General features: G+C 36.8%; 1 protein-coding gene across 2 annotated transcripts in view; it reads left to right on the forward strand.

The window, feature by feature from the left end:
• The first annotated feature begins 1,227 nt into the window (after positions 1-1,227).
• The window catches only part of LOC128859768 (CD82 antigen), a 134,282-nt gene continuing 111,324 nt past the window's right edge, over positions 1,228-24,185 (forward strand). For both annotated transcript variants that reach the window (XM_054096831.1, XM_054096832.1), the window contains exon 1: positions 1,228-2,157. The gene's annotated coding sequence lies outside the window, so the exon portion shown is untranslated. The remainder of the gene's footprint in view (positions 2,158-24,185) is intronic.

Below are 24,185 nucleotides of genomic sequence, written 5' to 3' on the forward strand. Positions count from 1 at the left end.
ATACATTCGGCGGTGTGCGACCGCTTTTCTTTCATTTTGAACATTCGGCCCACCGTGGGTTATGAACCGGGCACTACAAAATGATAGCCGGTCGCAAACTTTTCGGCTCGACGGGCGATTGCATAATGATAGAAATATTAGCAAAGCTATGGAGGAACAAAATAGGAAAAAGCGTTGTATTTCAGTCTTTTCTTCGCTTTTCTTCAGATTCCAATTTACTATTTTCTCACTTTCACATTTAATATTTGTGGTTTTCTACCTCAGTCACCACTAACCAATTAGCAGCCTTGCCATTAAATCATAGCCAAATGTTCTATGGGAAATATATTTCACACATCATATCATTTTCGCTACTATGGACTAGTTGGCAGACCATCGCCTTGTAAATATACCAACTGTTACATTGAAAAAAGATAAAAGACGAACTAGTTGTGGTCCAAAACCAACAGGTGATAAGCTATTTGAGATTTAGTAGGAACAGTACAGAGCAGGTTAGATATAACATCTCTGTATAACACATCACTTAATTCCCGGCGGAAGTTCTTGCCCTGGCCAATAAAAAAGCTTAGCATTGCTGCTTATGTGAACCCAACTAAGTCTTTTAAAAGTTTATCTAAATAAGGAAAGCTCATCTAGCGAATAACTAACAAAGTGAAAAGCATAAACTTTCAAGGCAACTGCTACCGACCAGTGAAATAAATACGAGTATGTACATCTGTACGTACGTAGGTACATGTAGTTCGCTTCAATGCACGGTGGAGCTGCATAAGTAGGCGAAACGAAATGCGATACGAAACATTTTGAAACGGGGTTTAGAGCGCCAATCGAAAGCTCTTCGAAAAGAAAAAATAGCAGCCAGCATTGATACAAGTAGGAACGCAGAATGCACACTGACACAAACATACATACGTGAGAGACCGAGGAAGAGTAATCACTTCTCAATTGTAAATGCAGCCGTAAGCCCGCAAATACAAAAACAAAAGCCAGGTGACAACAATAATTGCTTGAAACTGTAGAAGTGGCTGCATGGGCAGTTAAAATAAATAACAGCAAAACGGAATTGGAACATTGTCAAACCCCGAATAGTCACAGCTCCAAAGATATGCGCCTATGATGTATTTATGTATGTATGTATTATGTACAACACATACAAAAGCGTAAAGTGGAATGGTGGTTTGGAGCGCGCTATAAACTGGAGATGACTCCAAAACTATCATTCAGAGGAAAAGAATTCAATTTGTTGTCGTCGCTTGTTGGAGGCAGAAGTCGAAGCGCAGAAAACTCGCCATAGTAAAAGCTAATTTGTTTTTTTTTTATAGTTTTCGACGGAAAGGTTCGCTACTGGTGCTTAGTGTCGCTTTCGATATTTGTTTGTTTACGCATACAAAGTAAGTGCTTTCATACATACATACATATGTATGTTCACTTGTTCGGTTGAAGAGTGGTTTTTAGTTTTGCATCGCCACTGGAAGCTGCTGTGTAGCCTAAAGGCGTAAAATAGAAAATTGAGACAATTTTTTACTTTTGTTTCTCATTTTGCAAAAACAAAATATAAGTTTAATGCAGCGAAAATATAGAAAATGGCAAACGTACAGTGACAAAATTATGCATTTTTGTTGAGTGATAAATACGTTTAGTGTCTCATACGTTCGTTGTTGACATTTGGTTTTGATTTTAACTACTGCAACGCAATAACGGCAATTGCCACCTGTTCTAAAACGATTAGCTTCGAGTAAGGTGTGTCACTCGATCATTTTTTATATAACTTATATATTTGGTGTACGCGAATTTAACATTAAAAGTTAAAGCGCGGAAAACTACTAAAAACAACATTATTTATCTGCTAAATGAAAAGTGTTATATGCCACACCGTGAATGACAAAAGCAATCGAAAGAGGGTCGCTTGTGATTAAATACAAAGAAGCCACAAGAATAATACACAAATGTTCGCATTGAAGTGTAAGTGCGGTCCGTAGAAGTGAAAGCCAAAACAACTACCTAATTGTAAAAGAGTTCTAGTAACCACTAAATTATTGAGAATTTTCAACGTTACAAAAATTTTTTGTGCAAAGCAAAAAAACGGTGGTGTTACTGTGGCAGTGAAAGTAGGCGACAAGTGGATATTAATAAATATTTGGCGGTATTTAAGCTGAGTAGGTAAGTGTGCATGTTTTATTAGAGAGAAAAGGAAAAAGGCTAAAGAAAAAATGATTTTAATTTGCATCAGTGAGCAAGTATAGAATATGACATGATAAAACTATTTGGCGCAAATGAAAAAAATTAGATATTAAAGGTCAACGGTAAACTTTTTTCCTAAGGAAAACCTTAATCAATTTTTCAAATGAAACTAACTTTGTTATTGTAAAATTAATAAAAATAAGCTGAAAATTGAAAATTTAAGCTTAGATATCTCCTTTCTTTTATTTTCAATTCTCCTAGAGGTATTGAATGGGGCTCAGGTCACTACTCTGTGGAGATGTTTTAATGTTTAGCTGCGAACAATCGTACAAAGAGTCGTATTTCTTTATCAAAAATGATAGCCATTATACCAAAGTACATTCTTAAATAATATTATTTAATGCGAAACTCTAAATATAGCACCCCCGACTCTAGGTGGAGCGGCACTGTCATTTAGTGATGAGGCCCGCTACTTAGGTCTAATACTAGACAGGAAACTAAGTTGGAAGGCAAATGTCGAAGATAGAGTAAGAAAGGCGACAATAGCACTATACTCTTGTAAACAGCTGAAAGGACTAAGTTGGGGTCTCTCCCCATCTATTGGCTTTACACAGCAATTGTCAGACCAATCCTAACATACGGAATATTAGTTTGGTTGCCGGCTTTAGATAAATTATACATTAAAAGAACCATGGTACATGTACAAAGAATGGCCAGTCTTTGCATCTGCGGGGCCCTTAGGACCACACCCACAGATGCACTAAATATTATGCTTAACCTTTTACCAATAGAGCAATTCGATAAGCAAACAGCTGCCAAAGCAGCTCTCAGACTAAGAGAAATCGGCCTACTCAGAACGAACCAAAGAGGACACTCTTCAATTTTAGAAAAATTCCCCTGCATTCCTCGCACAACGGATTTCTGTAATACCAAGGACATGAACATCGAGAGTATTATCCACAAATGATGTCTTCATTTACTCGGGCAGTAGAGCGGCAATAAAAGCGCTTGAATCTAAAACGCACTCGGCAAAAACAGTTCTAGAATGTTTTAAACTACTAAATGACGTATCTAAGTGCTACAAAGCGCACCTTATCTGGGTGCCAGGCCACAGGAATATAGCAGGAAACTGCAAGGCGGGTGAACTTGCGCGAACCGGTACAACGCTCGATCTCAAACCGGATAAGGCGCTGATATCCATGCTTATAGCCACTTGTAAATTACTTATAGACAGGAAAACCATCAAAAAGGTAAATACAAGCTGGCAAAACCTCACAACATACGAACTAAGCAGACAGACATGTCCGAACTGGAACAGCGGTCGATCGAAGATCTTGCTAAGATTTAACAGAGAAGCTATAAGAAAAATGATGGTAATTGTTTAATAGGCAGCCACGCTAGAAGGTTAGGACTCCCGTACTTCGATTTCTGTAGAAGCTGTCTTAATACAGAAGAAGAGGAAACAGTCAGACACCTTTTATATGAGTTTGAAAGCTTAGCTATGAGAAGGCTGCGCACTCTTGATACAGCATTTTTAACCGATGTAGCGGACATAGCCATCTAAAACTAACGAAGTTCTGCTCGTTTATTAAGGGGGGGGTAGGGTCACAAAATCGAAATTTTTTTTCTTCACTCATCTTATAGTAAATCATTTCAAGAATGTTGTGTCAAAATTTTAAGTGGATCGGAGCAGAACTCTCAAAGTTATAGCCTTTGTAGGCACTCTACCTCGAATGCGGAGCATCGATAATTTCTCAGAGTCATTTTTTCAAACGCGTTTTTCCCGAAACGACTTCTTAAAAGTCGGTGCCAATCACAACTCCGAAACTATTCAACCGATTCTTTTCAAATTTGGCACACGTTTTCTAAATCAAAAATACCTTCCCCCTACACTGTTGTTTTTTTATTTTTATTTTTTTAAGGTTGTTTTTCACTTACAAATATGGCGAAATTTTTCGCCAAAAATGCTCGTTTTACGTTTTTTTGCCACCAAAACTACAAAAATGAAAAAAAAAAATTTTATTAATGTAGGGGGGAGCATTACGTCATACTTTAACTGAAAAATTCGACTTTTTTAGTTTCAGATGATTCTACGACGAATGCCGATTGGCACCGCAGAGCACCTCTCGAAAAACATATCTCCAAAAAAACTCTGTCATGGGCTTATTAAACCCTACCCCCCCCCTTAAAGCTACCGGATGGTTTGAAAAGGAACACGAAGGGTAAGAATAAGCTCCAGTGGTACCACAATGGACCTGCGAAAGGTCTAAGTGTGTCTTTATGACAACCACCGTACGTACCTACCTACTCTAATCGAGCAATCTTTGTTTATAGATTTTGACATTCTAGGAACCCAAAGTAAGAATAAAATGCATTGCCCTTGTTGTTTTTGCATTAAATTGAAAAGTTGAGCTTCAGTCTTTAATAACTATGTATTTTTCAATATTTGTTTTTACAAAAATATGTACTTTACTGTTTCTTTTTCAACTGTATGCGAGGGAGATCATTCTAAAATTATATTTCGGTGCTGATATGTAAATCGCCATGAATTACTTAATACTATTTTTACCTGACCAACCCACTGTTGATTTCCACTTACGATTTTTCCTCATTTACACTCGGGTGCTAAATTATAAGCATACACCTAAATACATACTTCAACAAAAACTATATATCGCAAAGTTCCAAACTGTGTACAAAATTTTTTCAAAATTTCATAAAAATTTTCAACTTTTTAACCAGAATTTTTAGAATTTTTGTGTGTATGCAATTTTATTAAATTGATGAATAAATGTTTTGGTACACTCAAATGGAAAGGGACATTAAGCTCGTTCGTTAACAAAAAAAATAGTGATATAATTACCACAAACGACGCTCACTATCATTAAAAAAAATTGTGCATTTAAGAGCAAAGTGACAGTTTTTGGTTGCAAGAATTTTTCATCCCCAAAACAATTGATCTGTCAGCATTATACAACTATCTTTATATACAATCCATTATACAACTATTTTTATCTTTTACAAACAAACAAAATCTGTTCTTGTTATAATTTTTATGATTCAGTTTACACATGAACATACACACAGACAATCAAACCACGTGAATGCGAGCAACTTAACAATTAAAATCACCACAATTTGCCATTGCCGTATCAGCCACCACTTTACCCGCCTCGCCCAAAGGATCTTCTATAGTTGGAGAAAAAATTATCTCGCCTTGTTAATCTGATCCACCAGCTTACTGTGCTTATTGTGTTCTGTAGTCTGCACTTGAAGCATTCACTTTAGACCGAGTTTCAAGCAAAAAGCTTCATATTCGATTGTTTCAGTGCTTTCTACGCCCTTCTATGGCGCGCGGTACTCTCAATTGAAGTTTATTGCGAAGCAAAACATAAACATAATTAGCTGTTTTATCTTTTTCTACTCCTTTTTGGAAGTGATTGCAAATATTACGTTCGTTAGCCTTTTTGAATATTATTCTATTTGCGAGAAGATTCTGGCTTACGCTCTGGCTGTACTGCTTGTACTGCTGGTTGGTTATGGCTAATTTTGTTAACGGACGAACCTATTTTTGGAAAACTAAAGTGTATTATAAACATTTACAACCACATGCTATATTTTGTTTGCCGATATAGTACCTTAGCATGAGCATTTCCTGAATTAAACAGTATTTTAAATTTTAGTTAGCGTCCTCTTCCAATACCTACTACATTTTGTTTTTTGTAGGGTAGTGATAAAATATGTAACCGTATAACCTACTAGTACCTTAGCATAAGCAGTTCAAGAGATGAACAGTACTTTTGTATGTAAGCTCCCTACCATCAAAATTAGTTTCGAATCTGCATAGGTTTGATTGAAACTGAAAACACGAAACAATTGGAACTGGAGCACGTTCAAATTGCGCATTATCGCTATCTCTTTCAACGACGCTCACTAAAGGCATGCTTCCTATTATATTAATAGCCCAAACAATCATAATTTCACCGAAATTAAAAGTTGGTTAATGGGTGCGAATTAATACCCTTCATTATTGAAGATACCCCAAAATTAAGACACTCCCCCTGCAAATGAGCGGCATGTTTTTTTCTTATACTGGAAAGCTTCAGCAAAATTAGAGTAAAAAGTGTGTTGCTTTTTTACAGAAGAAAAATAAGCTATTTTTAAAACTGCTTCTCCTTGCCCCTTCTCTACTGTAATTTTTGCAAATTTTATTCTGTTACATTATATTAAATAGTATAGAAAATTTCATAAAAACTAGGGCTGTTAAAGGACGGTCAACGGCGGTAGTTTTTACTGTTTTGTGTCCTCGCTTTTTCTTTTATATACAATACATATACATATGTGTGTATGCACAATATTAATCATCCACTTATGTTTTTGAATATTTTTTTACTATTCAAAAAAATAAAAATTATTTTGAGTTATGGAAATCTTAAATCATGCTATGGTGGTAGTCGGTCTATACGACCAACTCACTTAGACCTTACATGTCCGTTGTGATACCACTGTGCGACACGGGAACCTCATTTATTTTTCTATTTGTGACGCGCAGGATTGGCCCAATCTCCACGTCGGACAGTTCCGTAAGAGAATTCAAAAAGTAGCTACCTAGAAAACCTGCTCTGATTTTAGCTAAGGCTGGACAATTGCAAAGGAAGTGTTCAAATGTTTCTTCCTCTGCCTCATCTCTACAACTTCTACAATATTCATGGGAGGAAGCTGCTAATTTTAAGCAATGCCTGCCAAATAACCAATGGCCAGTTATATTTACAAGCCACGACCTTCGAGATGTCTGCATCATCTGCCACATTTCTATTTTGACTTTGACCAGTTCTCTTACGTGGGCGGTTTTTAATTTTCAAAATGTCTTCAAGTAAATCCGATCGTTGTAGTCGCGCATGCGATTGGTGGGGTGAAATGAAAACTGAGTTGTCAGAAATTCGGTAAGTCACCTATATTTTAAAAGTGTAAATTCGCGGTCTCCATCCGACGTTTCTGTTTTAACAGAGCCTTTTTAAATATAATAAAAAGTATAGTAAAAATGGACTCCCAAAAACTAGCCGATTGTTTTTACTCGTCATTTGCGTAAAACTAACTTTAATAAAAAAATAGTACATATCTTGAACTTGCGGAGAAAATTGCGCAAAAAGCAAGAAAACAGTAATTTGTCGCACAATGGCATAGCAAAAACTTTAAGTAGTACGAAAAGTTCGGTAACTTATTTGTTAAAAAAGTTTAATGAAACCTTGCCCGTTGAACAAAGGCCTGAAAGTTGAAGAAAAAAAAAGAGTTTGTGTCGCAGCCACAAGCCAAAGAAGGGCGCAAAAGTAAAGGTGCACCCAATCGATGTGCTAAAGCACGTGCGTGAAAATTAAAATCAAGGCATCAATAAATATAGCTGTGTGGTTATGGACGATTAAACATATGCTAAAGCAGACTTTAAGCACACTCATTGCGCTGAGTTTTATGCTGCAATGAAGGGAGGAAGAGTCTCAGATGCCTTTTTGCTAAAAATGTTGAACACGTTCCTTAAAAAATATTTGGTTTGGCAAGCCAAAACGCTCATTACCACGGGCACTACAAATCAAGAAATTCATTTGAAGGAGTGTTTGTAAAAATGTTTACTGCCATTCATACTAATATTTAGCACCAAGTCATTATAGTCATCTTGCCATGAACAAGTGCGAAAACCATGCGGTAAATATTGTTCAAAAGGACCACAACCAAATAAACTGTATACATTTGCTACCCATTGGGGAAAATATTTGGCGATTGTTGAAAGAAAATTGCTAAAAAAATTAATTAAAAACGAGCCGCAGTTTAAAATGAAATGGCAGAGAGCGGAAGATACCGGAACAAAAATTAATGTCCATCGCCTAATGAGAGGAGTCAAATCTAAATAGCGCCATTTTATTTATAACAAACAGAATTTACATGCGTTTCCTGTTTAACATAGTACATTTAATAAAGAAGGGAATAAAATAAAAAATTATTTTGAAGGCTTGTACAAATTTTATGTTACAATGATTGTCGCCTCACCAACATTTTTCGTGTCGATTATTCATAAAGAAGGGCAAGTTAAAGGAAAATTAATTGTATGATATAGCGGCCTCGCGAAAGTGCACTAGCCTGGCATCGCAAAGGTTATGGGTTCGAATCCCACGTAAAGTACTCTCGCACTTTTCCAAATTTACCTACTTTCCCTCTATCTAAAAAAAAAAACAAAAAAAAATCAAACAAAAATCTTATTCCTCAAGCGGGCAATCGCGATAATAGCGCAGACACACAAAATTTAGTGAAGTCCTCAACCATCCGTGCGATCCTTCTGCCAGAAAAATTTGACACACAGATGTCGCTCCAAGTAGTAAGAAGGCGTTGTTCCTAAGCAACGACAGGTGGGCATTCGCACTAATATACTTAGGGCTGATAGCAGCAGGCCAATAACCTACCCTGTCAGAAATCAAATAGATTCACGAAACCAACGCAAGACAAGTCTTGTCGAGGCCCTATGCTCCGAGAGGAGTGAACAAGGAAAAAAAATTGTGTGATAAACTTCGCTTTAATGAGTTGTGTTTAGCGTTAAACTAAAAATGGACCCGTAAGTACGAGGTTATGGAGCAATAGGAACATAATCGGCACATAAAAGTGGAAAAATTTATTCCTATGTTGCATTGTAATATATGGGAATATTTACCCACATGATATTCACGATAAGGACGAGTATTTATGAAATAAATGCGTATTAAATCTTTAAGCGTCACATTTTTATTAAAAAATCAAAAGTTTAGCGAACAAAAATAAGCTCTAGAAAAGCAAAAACACAAACTTTTTGCAGTTTTGCGCATTAAACTCGTCATTTGGTTAGTGAAGTTTGTTGTCCAACTTCTACTTCTATGCAACAACACATAAATTAGATTTTAATGCCTTATCGATGGTTGTCTACTGACTTTCAATAAAAGTCTTGCATGCGTGCTAATGGCAATATACGTACATATATACATATGTATGTATGAACGTACTATATATGTACACTTACGTAGGCAGTTCACTCACTACCCTTCCTACTACCAATCGCCTCACATTTTATAACCATTTCTGTGTTGTGCTACTTTTTACGATTTTACAGTTATTCACTTTTTATTTTACACAGCTTCGTACTTTTTGTGCACTTTTTTAATTTTTCTTGCACTTCTCACTTTTGCACACTTAAATTGCTTTTTTTCTGCTCTTTCCCATTGAGAGCCTTTCATTAGCGGCAATCTCATGGTACGCATGCGCATATCGCCTTTGTTTGTTTTCATTTTTGTTTTGTTTTAATTGACGCTGGCACCTAAACAAAGCATCTTTTGCAACAGCACCTCTTTGGCCCTCGCACCATAGAGCAAACCGAGCGGCACTTGTCGCCCAGCCAGACTTGCAGGTTGCTGCGCGAGTTCTGGTTTTTCTTCTTCTTCTGACTGCCTAACTTACTTTTCTTCTTTGTGCCCGCGACCAGTGGGTACACGTTGATCTCGTTAAGGCCGCTTGACTGGCTACATGCCAAGTAAATAGTATACATATGTATGTGTATGTGGGCTTATGTTTTTGCGATTGTGCATGTGTTTCCATGTAAGTTTGGTTTTGATCAGTGTGAGCTCCGTTGCAGCTGTGTAACATTTGCTGCGGAGAGGAAAAAAACGTAAAGTCTGCATCAAAGCTGTTTTTTATGCTTGAAAGTGAATCAATTCGAATGAAGACGAGTAGCAGAACAGCAATTTTTTTCTTTTCGCAAGAAAATGCAGAAAAAGCACCGTAGGCCCAGTCAGAGTGTTTCCACGAAAATATGTGTACATACGTACATACGAATATTGGCTACCTATTCATGTTGGTAAGGAATTTTTTTGGCTGATATGGCAACAGGTTCCATCGTTCAAATAAAATTGTTACGACATGTGAATATGCATGTTGCCACCAGCGTGTGGCACATACATATCATATCATATTTACATATTTCTTACTCGTACCTTTGTATGTGCGTAGTTACGTTTGTAGTATTCAGCTCAATAATACTCGTATCAGTTCTTTGTAGTTTTAATACGCAGTAAGGAAGTGTAAATCCGCGCGGTTTGGCACTTGTACCTTGCAAGGAGTTGTGGCGCTAATCTCTAAAAAACAATTTCGATCACTTCTTCGAAGCTTGAAAGTAACAAGGCTAAAAGTAAAATGTGAATAATAGCTCCATTCCTATTTGACGGCAATAGCATAATGTGAAGGCTACAGCTTGGGATTCTGAAGGCGCTGGTTTGAGTCCTTTCTCGGGCATTTGAATTTTGCAAGGCAAATATAAATTTACCTTTGAAATATTTGAAGAAAAATAAATACATATTTATTTGCCTGTGCCAAGATTTGTAGTACGGACTTGAAGTGGGATCTACCGGCTAATCCGTGCCAATATGTATATAAGTGTATACAACTACTAGTCCCACTTCATACCCTTAGGACACAATTAATCCCTTCATAGGATATGCTCAAATAAAAGGGGGCACTTCATTCAATATCAAGAGTACAAAAATGGCACTAGTCGCGTGCTCCGGGCATATCTGGGCATGTTGCATTTTTTGCAGGGTAAGCAAATGTACTCCTGCGTGTATGTAAGCCATATCAGCGAAAAAACATCCAATTATGAGAAACTTTTTCCACACGTAAGGCTGATAAGTGTGCCCCTCTGGGCTGTGGAATGAACTGTGGCTGTGGAAGTGTTGCTGCCAGCTGGTTCATGCTGCTTTAAATAATTAAAATTGGATCGGTAAATGTTTTTCAGCAACTTTCACAGCAAATTTACTTCGATAACAGCTACGGAATGCTAAATAGCTGTTTAAAAATGCAAAGTTTACATTCTATGACGAATGTGAATGCAAAGCAAAGGGAGAGTTGGAAAAAGTTACAGTGCAGGCATATTTGTATACAGAAATGAAGAGTGACAGCAAATTTAATTAACTTAGCAAATGTATCAGAATTCTGGAAAACTCACACAAAACACAGAAAACAAAAAAAAAAAATTAATATGGGAAACTCAGTTAAATTTTAACGGTGTATATATGTATGCCTAGCAATCGCCAATTCCATTACCTAATAACTCTAAATTCCTTACTTTCGAAGTGCATATAGTATATACCTATGTACAAAGTGGGCGGGTCGATTTAAAAATCGCTCATTGCTCTGTGAAAATCGTATTCTAGGGATCAAAATAAGAAACTTTGCCGAAGGAACCATACCTCTAAAACGAATTCTGATGTCCCCCAATTTGGGTCGAACGAAAAATCCCACTTTGACCCATTTACCATAGAGTGCTCCAATCGAGTCCAAATGTATGACCGACCCCCACTAACTTTGGACAGCCGATCCACCCATGCCAGTGGCACACCCCCTGGAACTCCCCTGGGGGGTTCCCCATACAATCATTTCAAAATATCACCATTTTTGGGCTTTACATGAGAAAAGAAACTAAAAAGTTCTACTCGTTCCTAGACACATTTTCGGTAAACAGCGATCGTTGCAATAATTTTTGTTGGAAAGGAAAACTCTAAAATAAATTTTAGAAGTGGGACTCTTAATTATTCTGCTAGAATACATACAGTTCATAGAAAATAGGGAAGCGTCGTGCTACAATCCGAAGAGAAGATCGGCAAATTCAGAATATCATTGCAAATACCAGAATCCAGTTTCAAGAGAAGATAAAAGCGAAGTTTAAATCGACATCAGTCTGTAATTAAAAGCAGAACCTTGGAGTTTCGCATACGCCGTTGCAGTTGCACGAAAAAACTATGTGTACTAAAACTATGTCTACAAAAAACCGGAAGGCAAGATTAAGATTTGCTCGTTCGCATTTCAATAAGACTCAGCAGCAATAAAAGGCAATTTTAAGGTCAGATGAAAGAATGAAATGTGGCCATCTGAAGCAAAATTATGAGAGTAACTTCGGCTGCCACGTCATCGGCGATTCGACAGCTCATTCACCGAATACTCTACCAATCAGTCGTTGTTCAAACGGCAGCGAAGTAACATAAATGTAGGCTGTATTGAATTTTTCCTATATCACAAACATAGTCTCAGTTTTTCATAAATAAACCGTAATAATAACCCCGGTTACGTAAACAAATCAGCTGAATCCCTCAAAATCGCTGAGGGCCGGTTAACGGTCTGATGTTGGCTATACATCGGAATTCTTTTCACCATGACAATGTACAGCTGTCACGTTAATGTACGGACGAGGTACCACGAGTGGTAATAGCGGTGTAGAGGTGCTTCTTCGGCATTGTTATTGGTTCATTTCACCGTGTAACTGAAACTGTGACAGCCGAAAATTGTAGAGACATTTTAAGTAACGTCATACTACCGTTTGCTGAATGGGAAATGTCGCTTGTTTAGAACTGCCAACACAATAGTGGCCTTAAACACTCGTCTGGTTTCGTAAAGTAGTTCGAAAGTTGGAACAAAATTAGATAAATCTTATGGTATGATCTTAACTCGAAAGCAAGTGGAGAACAATTTCAAAGAGTTATAAAGGATCCTTCAAAAGAGACGCCTAGATGTTGGTTTAAAATAAAACAAGAAAAAATTCAAATTCTTTTAAGTTTCAATATTTTTATTCAAAATGATTTAAATGCCCACCTTGGCCACGTCTAGAGTTAAAATCCGCCAAACAGTCGATTCTTGAATGCCTAATTGGTAAGAGCGTCGAGATACCGATGTTGAAGGTTGTTCAGCAACACTTTGGGCTACAGCACCAATATTCTCAACAGAAAGTACATTTTTTGGTTTGCCAGTCCTTTTTCTATCCTCGACAGAATCAGGATCTTGCAGTTTTTTCACTAATCTGAATTTTCGACTCATGGAACAATTATTTGCACTAAACAAATCACGAATTTCGCGATATCTTTTTTAAAGGTGGACTATTTTCAATTGTTTTATAATTTATTTTTCATAATAATTTTAACCCGTTGTATCCAGGATTAAAATTGTACATCTGTCTACTCGATCAATGTCAAAGATTTCATAAAATAGTACCGTCTAGGAATTATTCACTACTGACTCACTCTAGGGGTCACTTTTGAAAGACCCTCTATTGAAGTCTTATACATATCATCGATGATTAAAAAATTTGCTGCAGTTATTAAAAAGTATTGGACAATTATATTTTGTCTAGAGTATAAGAGTTTTATATGTAAGAGGTGCATCGCCTAAATTTGATTTTGGTTTATTTAAATGACTTTTTTCACTATCAGTAGATGAATGAATATTGATTTTTTTTTAAATTGCTTGAACGATACATTGCATAAAAAAGTGCGTGTAGCGTAGTACACATAACAGAAGTGAAATTTTCAAGGCAGACAAAGAAAGAGGGAGATACCCGAGAGAGAATGAGTATGAGAGAGAGAGAGAGAGAAATAATATATATCTAAATAAATTCACAACATCTGCAGAGGATACAAATAGATAAAATTTACAAAAATAATTTTAGACGAGAATTCATAGAGCATACAAGTAAGTTTTGCTCAATATATACATACCTACTTATGTACATTGTGTAAAATAAGTACCCGGAATTTATAATTTAAACTCTCCCGGGAATACCTGACACTTCAAATTTGGTTTTTTCATGTTGGTACACATGTCCTTGAATGCACAAGCCTTATTAGAACGGGATCTATTACTTAGTGTGTTTTATTCTGCAGTCAAAGTGAGTTGATCTTTTGTTTACTTGGCGAATTTTACTATGGATTTTTGCAAAAAGAGCATCGGAAGGAGGTCTCTGAAGACATGGTTTCCCGAGCTAATACGGGCCCTACGTTCATGAAACGCATAATAACTGGTGATGAGACATGGGTCTACGAGTACGATATGCAAACCAGTCAGCAATCGTCTGAATGGCGCTTCGAGAACGAGCCGTATCCAAAAAAACCACGCCAAAGCCGGTCAAAAGTGAAGGTTATGCTCACGGTTTTCTTTGATTACCAAGGCGTGGTGCACTCTGAGTTCCTTCCAGAGGGCCAAACGGTTAATAAGGAATATTATTTATCCGTTTTAAGGCGTTTACGTGAAGCCATTCGCCGTAAACGGCCCGAATTGTGGAAGGACAATTCGTGGATTCTGCACGACGACAACGCGCCATCGCACCGAGCCTTGATTGTACGCGAATACAAGACCAAAAACTTAATAAATACTATCGAACAGCCACCGTATTCGCCAGATCTCGCACCCTGTGACTTTTTTCTCTTCCCAAAACTAAAATTGCCACTTCGGGGAAGGCGTTTTGAGTCGATTGAAGACATTAAAAAAAATTCGCTAAAGGAGCTGAAGGCCATCCCGGCGCCGGCCTACCAGCGGGCCATGGATGACTGGGTTGTTCGTTGGAATATTTGTATCGGCTCAAAAGGAACCTATTTTGAAGGCGATCCAACAAATAATGATGAATAATATGAAAACATGTGTTTTTTTTTTTAAATTCCGGGTACTTATTTTACACAATGTATGTATATTATGTTAGATATGTTTGTGCAAAAGTTCAATTGCATCTTCAATTCTTATAGTGTTACATAGTACGCACTGCAGCAACCATGACCTACATTTTTTTCAATTTATATTTTACTACAGGGAATAATATATGTATGCATTTTCTAGATAGTATAAAACTTTGAAATTTAAAATAAATAAAAGTTCAATTGCATCTTTGTTAAATATAGTGTCGCAAGCATTTATACGCAGTGAAGCATCCATGACCTACCTCACGAGCATCGCCTTATCATATTTCATGCAATAATTAGGAAGTAAATATCCTAATGGCCGCGGTAGCCGAATGGGTTGGTGCGTGATTACCATTCGGATTTCAGAGAAAGAACGTTGGTTCGAATCTCGATGAAAGACCAAAATGCAGGAAAAGTTTTTTTCTAATAGCGGTCGTCCCTCGGCAGGCAATGGCAAACCTCTGAGTGTATTTCTACCATGAAAAAGTTCCTCATAAAAAAATCTACCGTTCGGAATCGGCTTGAAACTGTAGGTCCCTCCATTTGTGGAACAACATCAAGACGCACATCACAAATAGGAGGAGGAGCTCGGCCAAACACACAAAAAGGGTGTACGCGCCAATTATATATACATATGTATATAAATATCCTAATGATCAAATTCCTGCCTAACAAATGCTAAAACAAATATCTTTTGCCTATGCATGTACATATTTGTATGTGCGTATGACACTTGATGCCCTAGCCAATATACGTATATATTTGTATTCTGAACTTGCAGCAAAACAATGCTTATTAATATACACATATGCACGTACACATAACCACACACACAGGGCACTCACTTTATTACTCTAAATGCGTATGCCGTCCAAAGTCTAGCGACTACAAGAACAAAATGTATTAATAGGCGCATCCGTAGCGGCCATCACACAGTTTCAACTATGGTACTGTACAACAAAAACTCATCATAAAATATATAACTATAAGGTATAGCTCTCTCTCTCGCGGAACGAAAATGCCCAAAACGTTGCATGGCCTTGAAATTTTACTCTCCATTCTCGCTCGCCCATCGACGCCTAAGAAGTTTCAGTTCAAAAATAAATATATAAACTTAAAGTTAACTGTTGAAAAAATTGGCATGAGTAAATTACCCCTTTTGGTTGCAAACTTGTTGGCCACCTCTGTATTTGTGTACAATAAAACATACTATTTGAAGTTGCATTGCTGCTGGTGTATAGTGGGTATGTAATTGAGGTTGCTTGGCGTACATTTTCTGTTAACCGCGTATCAATTCCAATTATTCAATAATTAAATGATTTAATTACAAACCTCACTTATATTGCCAAATTGTGAAAATCCCCCACCAAAGCAGTAATTGCAAAAATTTTATGAGAAACTTGTGTTCGCAAGTAAACGTGTGCCATAATTGTGTCAATTCAAAACTGAAATCAGAGCGACTTTGTACAAACTCTGATTTCAGCGCACATGCAATACCACCAAGAAATTGACACACGTGTGCTCATATTCAGATTACACCAAAATCCAAGTAAAGAATAAATGTTATGTACTTACATATATACAGTCGCACAGGAAACTATACGTACTCCCACTAAAAATGTTGTTGAAACTATACAAACTGTTTATTTCTTATTGAAGTAACCTTTATATTTACAACCGCAACGTCCACATCTGTTTAAATAAACAACAAGTCGTCCCATTAGTTTCACGTTTAGATTAAACCATGACACAATAATTTGTAGACGGTAGTTTCATTTCTTCTTTTTATCCGCCATGTTAACTATTTCTTGTGTTGTAAATTTATTAAAAAAACCAACCAAAATTTTCAAAAACTGTTAAATTATTTTCATTATAAAAAAATTTTAACAGAAAATATGGTTTCAGTGGATGTTGCAGCGCGTAGAATAGCTGTAAAGATACAGCTGTAAAGCTCCAGAGGTAACGTTAAAGAAACATTCAGTACCCCAATCACCGGACCCCAATCATATAGGAGCATTTGTAGGATTAATAAGAATGCGTACGTAATAGAATGCATTCATAATGAAAAGATATAGCAGAAACTTTACGATGATTTGAATCAAAAAATGGCTGAAACAATTAAAAAAACTTATATTTTCCATAAAAATCCATAGGGAAAAAAATTCAGAAGGTGTGGCCAAGATCAGACCATTAAGTGGCTAGTAGCGAATGTTAAAAAAATCAGTTGATTGGCTGACGTCATCGGGGTCATGACAGCGGTTTGTTTCCCAAGAACTGAAATTGTGTTGGTGGTATACGAAAAAAATCAACAAAGTCTCCGTTTATATTGCTTCGTTGCTATTTGCACAACGACTGATTGGACGAAGGTGCGAATACATGTGAAATGATTATGCAGAATTCGGCTGGTGTACGACACGATTGTGTTAGTAACTTTCGGAAAAAAATATCGACACAATATCCACTCAAATTACTTCCTTCCTATCTAAACACCGACTAATTGGGCGAGTTTGAGAATATATGTGATATGTATGATGAAGAGATTTTTAAAGGTATGCTACGGTGCAGACCATTATTTGGCTCTAAGCGAATTTTACAGGTCTGCTGAAGTCACTTGGGATGTATTTCACAAAATTTAGCTTATTTTACAAACCCATGGGATAGGCATTGGCTATGTTGATTTTTATCACTACCGCAAGCTAAATTTTGTGAAACACATCCCAAGTGACATGTAATACAAAGTTCACCCAAAAATTTGTTTTCACCATACCCATCAAGCAAATTTTGAAATCTATCATCCCTGGTAGCAGCCGAAGTTGCTCGTGAAATTTTGTTTTTCAACATACCAGATTAACCAAACCCGGCAATCTACCATCTCTGGGAAAAATTATTTAAGGATAATAGAAGAGATAAAGGGAGGCTCATCTAAATACTAAACAAACCAAATTAGGAATAAATGTTTGCACTAAATTTAAATACGTTTTCAAGTACGTAGGTATATACAAACATACATTTACTTTTCTGCGCTGTGAGTTCTTTCCAATATTTCATATAATTTTAAAATATTTATTGTGTTCTTTAGTATTTTGTTAATAAATTCACTTTTTTTAATTAAATCAATTTTTCCCGGCACGCGGTATTTATGAGTACGTACAGTTTCCTGTCCCACTGTACTATGTTTGTACCTGCAAAAATGCTAATAAATTTGAGCATCATATAAACGACTACATACATACACACATGCGTATGTATGTGCATATGAGTGGGCTGCAACCAAATCATTCACGTGCAGTATGCTCCTAGTATGTAGGTTGAGGTACATTAGGGTGGAATGATTTTTGTTTTTTTATTACTTTTGGGAGACCTGCAGAAAGTTGGGTTTCTATCCTCATCAGGGTGCAAATACCATTTGCTGCATCGTATGCTAAGAAGTGCTTCCGACTCCACCGACACCTTTAATTTTTGAAAAAAAGAAACAAAGTTCAACCTTTTCCATTTCAGTTCGCAACGATTCACTTGGGTGTTGTTTATATTTAAATTGATTTCATGGACTTCTAAGGTAACTTACAATGCTATTTAGTGTTATTGACGCAGTTGATGACATCTAACGACTTTCAGTGACGAGCTTGCTTTGGACGCTATTTTTGTTAATTCTTATAAAAGCAACTTTTCATTGCTATGCCATTCCAAACATTTTTTTTAGTTTTCATACCAAATACTGTTGCTCCTTCTTAATGTAAATGCATGAACGTGCGTGTTTGTTTATTTGGGCAGGTTTACTTTCATTTTGTGCTGGTAGCGAGTGTTATGTAACTCTTAGAAACATGCACCAAAATTCCGATTTCTCTGTTGTTCGGATTTAAAATTACAACCGGACTTTTTATACCCTACAAATATGAATGCACATTAAAGCGATGCATTACGCGATGCGATATGAGAGTAATACCGACCTGGTAATTTATTATTTATTTATTTCATTTATTTGCCATTAAATGAAAAAAAACAAGCAAAACAAAATATTAAGAAGAATTTACTGTCTATTGATTTGCAAAAAAACCAGCCAGCGATTTGTGCGGCATTGACTGATGCATTTCCCAGGCGTGGGTATTAGAGCATATTAGATGTATTTTGATCAGCCCATGCATTGCTTATACATATGGACTTGATTATTGACCAGTTTCGTTAATTTCTAACATTGGTTTGGCTACAGCCAAAAAAACGTTAAGCAGCTTCTAATCTCATACGCATGCAATATTAATTCATCAAAAACTTTCTGAAATTTGCGATAGGCCTTTCACTAATTTTTTCACCAACTACCTACAAATTACCTGGTAGATCAATTGGCTATCTTATTATGCTTTCACTTCTGTATTAATTGTACCCGAGCTATAGGTCTCAAATAAATTGTGCTTAAGTATGGCCTTCTAATTTGTAATTATTCCGATTAAACAGAAAAGTCACCAATGCAGCGGACTTTAACTGAAAAGCGCACACTTTTCTTCATCTCCCTAGCAAATCAACATCTCACAGAAGCATGAAAAGAAAGTACAGTAGACTTTAAAAAATTTGTATTATTCTTAGCATAAGAGTAAAAATTTTAAACCCGTTAAATGCGTTATACGAGGTGTGATCCAAAAATAAGGTGAAGGTTTAAAATTTCGCGGGCTACGTAGATTCGATTTCGATTATTATTATTTTTTATATTGGTACACTCGTCTTGAAAATATGTTCACGGTTTTAGCAATATGCTGTTTGTGAGAGGCATAAATACATAAGACAAGTGTTTTACATGTTCGGTGATTTTCTGCTATCGACTCTTGGGTTGGGCTTTTCTATTGGGACGATTGGGGTTTAGTTTCGATGTCGTAACCATATACCCATGATTCCTCACCAGTTATGAACCTTTTAAGCACATCTGGATCATCGTTGACGTCATTTAACATTCAAATATCAGCAATTTTGGAACAAACTTCGCTGCCACACGCTTCACGCCCAAAATTTCCGAAAAGATTGCATGGCATGAGCAAACCGATATGCCAATATGCCGATATCCTCAGCAACTCCTTTAATTGTAATTCGACCATAATAATTTTTTTCACTTTCTCAACATTTTCATAGGTTGTTGATGTGCTAAGGTATCCAGAGCGAGCGTAGTCATTCACATCTTCTTAACTCAATTTCAATTTTATTTCTTACACCCGAATATTATAAGAATAAAAAGTGCAAACATGTATTTCAAAAGTGTTTTCTATGGACTGTATTCATATGGTAATCTCTCGCACTATTCCGCAGGTTCAAGAACCCTTCAGCAGCAACTGTATTTGTGCACACCACAAATAGAAGCGGACCAAGCGGGCCAAACACCCAACAAAGGGTTTAAGCGCCATTTATTCTTATTATTATTATTGCATACATAGAATGCGGTGTGTAGCAAGACAAGGTCTGACCGGGCATACTAGTTGTTTATAGAAAGCACGAGATGTTGCTATTAAACAACTGACACTGTAAAACATTTTATTTTGATTTCATACATTTACTTATTATAGTACCTTTAATATACATCGCTTCTCTAGCACTACAACGGTCCATGCGAACCTTCAACTGTTCGAAATAGTCTTCATATGGTAAATTTATTCGTTATGAGTATATTTCTGAGACAATTAAGTACGACAAAACAAGGTTTCACTGTACTTGTACTATGCAGGGAATGCAATCTTTCATAATCCCATTTCGTTCCAATGAATTGGGTCTGTTTTATATATAATGTGGGGCGCATTTTTTGGCTTTCATGCATACACATATTCGAGCTTATAAATATGATAGCTACCATACATACATACATACATATATAAATGTCCATGTAGAGCAAAGTCGAACCACGCAGCAAACACTAGAGTTCATGTATTAGTATTTGATGTGAAGAGGTGATAATAGTTCGATATTGATTAGAATTATACCAGTTGCAAAGTTATCAATTAAAAGATTATCCAAAACTAATGTTTCTACGAATAAAAATGTTTCAAATGTTGAGAATGTATGAAAGGAGGATTATAGTAGATATGTATTCGTATACCTATATATAGTTTATTAAGTGGTATAGCACTGACTGGCTTACTGTTTCGTTAACTGATATGAAGAAGCTCGAAACAGACGTTTCCTTATTTTACTTATTGGTTTTTTATTTATTTAACTTTATTTAGTCGAAACCCCAAAAGTTCTTACTGACTATTGACTTGGTGCTAATATAAACCATTTATTAATAAAATAACAAAAAACGAGCTAAAAAGAATGTACAACTTGATCAAAACAATAACAATTAATGTACATACTAAATATTAGCGAACTAAATGATGTATTCAACAGAGAAGATAATGGATTTTTGGTAATTGTAAAATCTAACGATATGGAACTCGAGATCACATTAAATTTGCCAAAGGTCCGAGCAATAGGTGCATTGGATTCGAAATTCTTTTTGAATATCTTCAGATAACAAATTAAGAGATGCGTAAAGTTTCGCGTAAATAAGAAAGCTAATGATTTGCAAAAGAAACGCACAATCAATATCACATTGAATTAAATTGAACACAAAAGAAAACAATAAAATTGACTTTCTGTATCCAAGCGACTTTAATCCATTTAATAACAAGCGGGAGCTATAAGGGGGAAATGGGGCAGACAAATTTAAAGATCTTAGGACAAATTCCCGTGATAGCAAAACATCATTAATTTATTTTTTCTCCAAATAAATGAAGCATATTCCAACCTGGACCGAACAAGCACGGCGAATAGTAATTTCGTGTCGTGTAAAGGGTTGTGAAGTTTGAACTATGTATTAAGTCGAGCAAACATTTCGTAGTTCATCGCCATGTACTCGGCACAGTTGATGTCATTGAAAAAAGATAGAAGACGAATTCAGCAGCAAAGCAAACTAACTGGAGAACTAGTAGGTTTGACTGCAGGGTTACCCATAAGTGTCGTAAGCTCATATGCAAACGTACATACTCGTACACAAATCTGTATGAATGAATGCGCTCACTTGCTTGCCATGCTGCAGCCAAAAATTTGCGCGCACTAATTTGGGGTACAAACGCAAAAGAGACTGGCTTACAATTTGGCAGCTGAATTGTATGCATTGGACTTTATCATGAAGTAATTAAGTGAGTTAGTGTGCAGCTTTTTGTTTTTATTTTTGATTTTAAGTAGAGCTCGTTTTGCTTCTTGATATTGTTTTACTTGCGATTTTTTTATCTGTCTTTACAAATTCGCTTGCGGCCAACAAAAGCCAAATCAGCGGAACGTAAAACGAGCTTTTGACTACAAACTTACATATTTGCATTAGCTCATTGAACCACTCACCAACGACCTTATTGCAACGTGAACTGAACTGCGGCTAAGATTTTGGTGTTAATGCTTCGCTGTGCTTGCTTGCGGCTTGCCGCTAGTTGATCAAGATCTAAAATCATAAAAAATGCAAATGAAAATCAACAGCGGGAAGCTATTTAGCGTGAAATTTTAAGCAAATTTAAGGTTGCGCGTTAATGATTCGATTACTTAATGATTTGCGAAAGTGAACAAAAGCTGTAAAATTTATATTAAAATTCAAAGCCCTGGGGTTATGATGGTACATACTTAGAGGCTGTAACTATATTGGCGTAAGTTTTGTAATACTTAATTTTTTGGTTTTGTTTTTTGTAATATACATTTTTTTCTCTGCGATATATTTTATTGTGTATGCAATAAGCATTTATTGAGTTAGGCCTTCTTTGCGAAATTGAAAAATGGTGAACTTTATGCAAGATATATGCGAAATAGAGGGACGTCGAAATGTGTTAAAAGCGAAAAACTTTTGGGGAAAGTAAGCTGAGAAAAGTACATATTTTTATGGCACTGTATCCTGATGGACTACTATAGAACTACCGCACTCGAGATATTCGTGCAATAAGAGTGAGTAGAGACTAGGAAACACGATTTGTGATTGCTTTTTGGTCGAAAAAACATTGTTTTTTTTTAGTTTACTGTGAAAAAAAATCTGGCAACACTGATTGCGATATCCTGCCTCATTATTTTTTCGAGTAGGGCCTCTGGAAGACAGTTTCATGTATAGAGGCCCACGCCAGCGGGGACAGTCCCTGATCGTCATTCAGTCTTCTGCATAAGCTCCAAGCATCTCACAACTTCCGGGTTTTGCCCAAGTATGCTCCGATTTCCGAATATCCGTTTGAGAGAGAACTAACATGAGAAAGCGAAGTAGCTCTGGATATCAGGTTGTGCGCTGGAATTTCGACCCGCCACGTACTCGGATACCGGGATGAGAACTGCCTATAACGATGACGACCGCTGCGAACGACCAAAGGAGCACGATTTCAAGGCATGAACATGGAATGTCCTCTCTCTTGGAAAAAGGAAAGGTGCCTCTGCTTGGCTGGTTGATGCCCTCGTAAGAGCAACGGCTGACACCACTGTCATTCAAGAAATGTGATGGACGGGGCAAGACAAGAAGAAAATTGGGTCTTGTGACGTCTACTGCAGCTTCCATGTCAAGAAACGCAAATTCCTTGATGCAATTAAGTTATCGATGGTTTACATCGGAATTGATTGCAGGACTCTTGAAGTCTACTACTATCTATCCGCCGATTCACCAGATCCGAAAAATTCTCAACCGGTTTGAGATCCGGGTACAGCGGTGGTCATCCTATTTCATTGACATTTTTGACCATAAACCATAACATAACAATCAACGCAATCAGACTGAATGCATACCCTCGAAATATTTCAGATTTGATCCTCGAAAGTTCCTAGAACACTTCAGGGAAGACTAAAGGAGCTGATAATTTACAATTCAGTTCTGAAAATAATTTTTTAACACGAGTCCCAGAAAGATGTGAATGGGATAACATAAAAGCCTTTGACCTAGAATTAGTGCTGCAACTGAACCTAAGCCCACGACTACCTGACTACCGCAACGCCTTTCAAGCTGAGTTAATAGCCATAAAAGAGGAGGTTAGAGACTCGTCTCTTGCAGCTTAACCGATCACTATCTACTCTGACAGTTAGGCTGTCATAAAATCTGTACATTGACAAAATACTTCATTCAAAGTAGCAGTTTAATGTTGACCGATTCTAAATAATCTGCCTAAGTCTCGAACGTCGAGGAACACAGAGGCATTCCTGGAAATTTCATCGCGGATGAGCTGGCTAGAATTGAAACTGATCTAAAATTAGTCAATTCTGCCCAATATGTTGGAATCCCTTTGCCCTCGAGCAAGCTCTGAATCAGATCGGTCTACATCACGCAAACCACGAAACCCGCTTGTGAGAGAACTAGACAAGTCTGCACAGAGCTAGGTCCCTCAACAATCAATACCGGCATTCTATAGCTTAGTGGGATCACATATGAATCGTATGGGGTTTCCTTCTAATAACTTCTGTCGCAGTTGCAGGGACGAGGAGAAGGTGGAGTGGTGGGGTGTGTTGAACACTTCTCCTGTAACTATCCCGCTCTTGCCA

Source organism: Anastrepha ludens, chromosome 4 (genome assembly GCF_028408465.1).
Source record: "Anastrepha ludens isolate Willacy chromosome 4, idAnaLude1.1, whole genome shotgun sequence".
NCBI classification, from domain to species: Eukaryota; Metazoa; Arthropoda; class Insecta; order Diptera; family Tephritidae; genus Anastrepha; species Anastrepha ludens.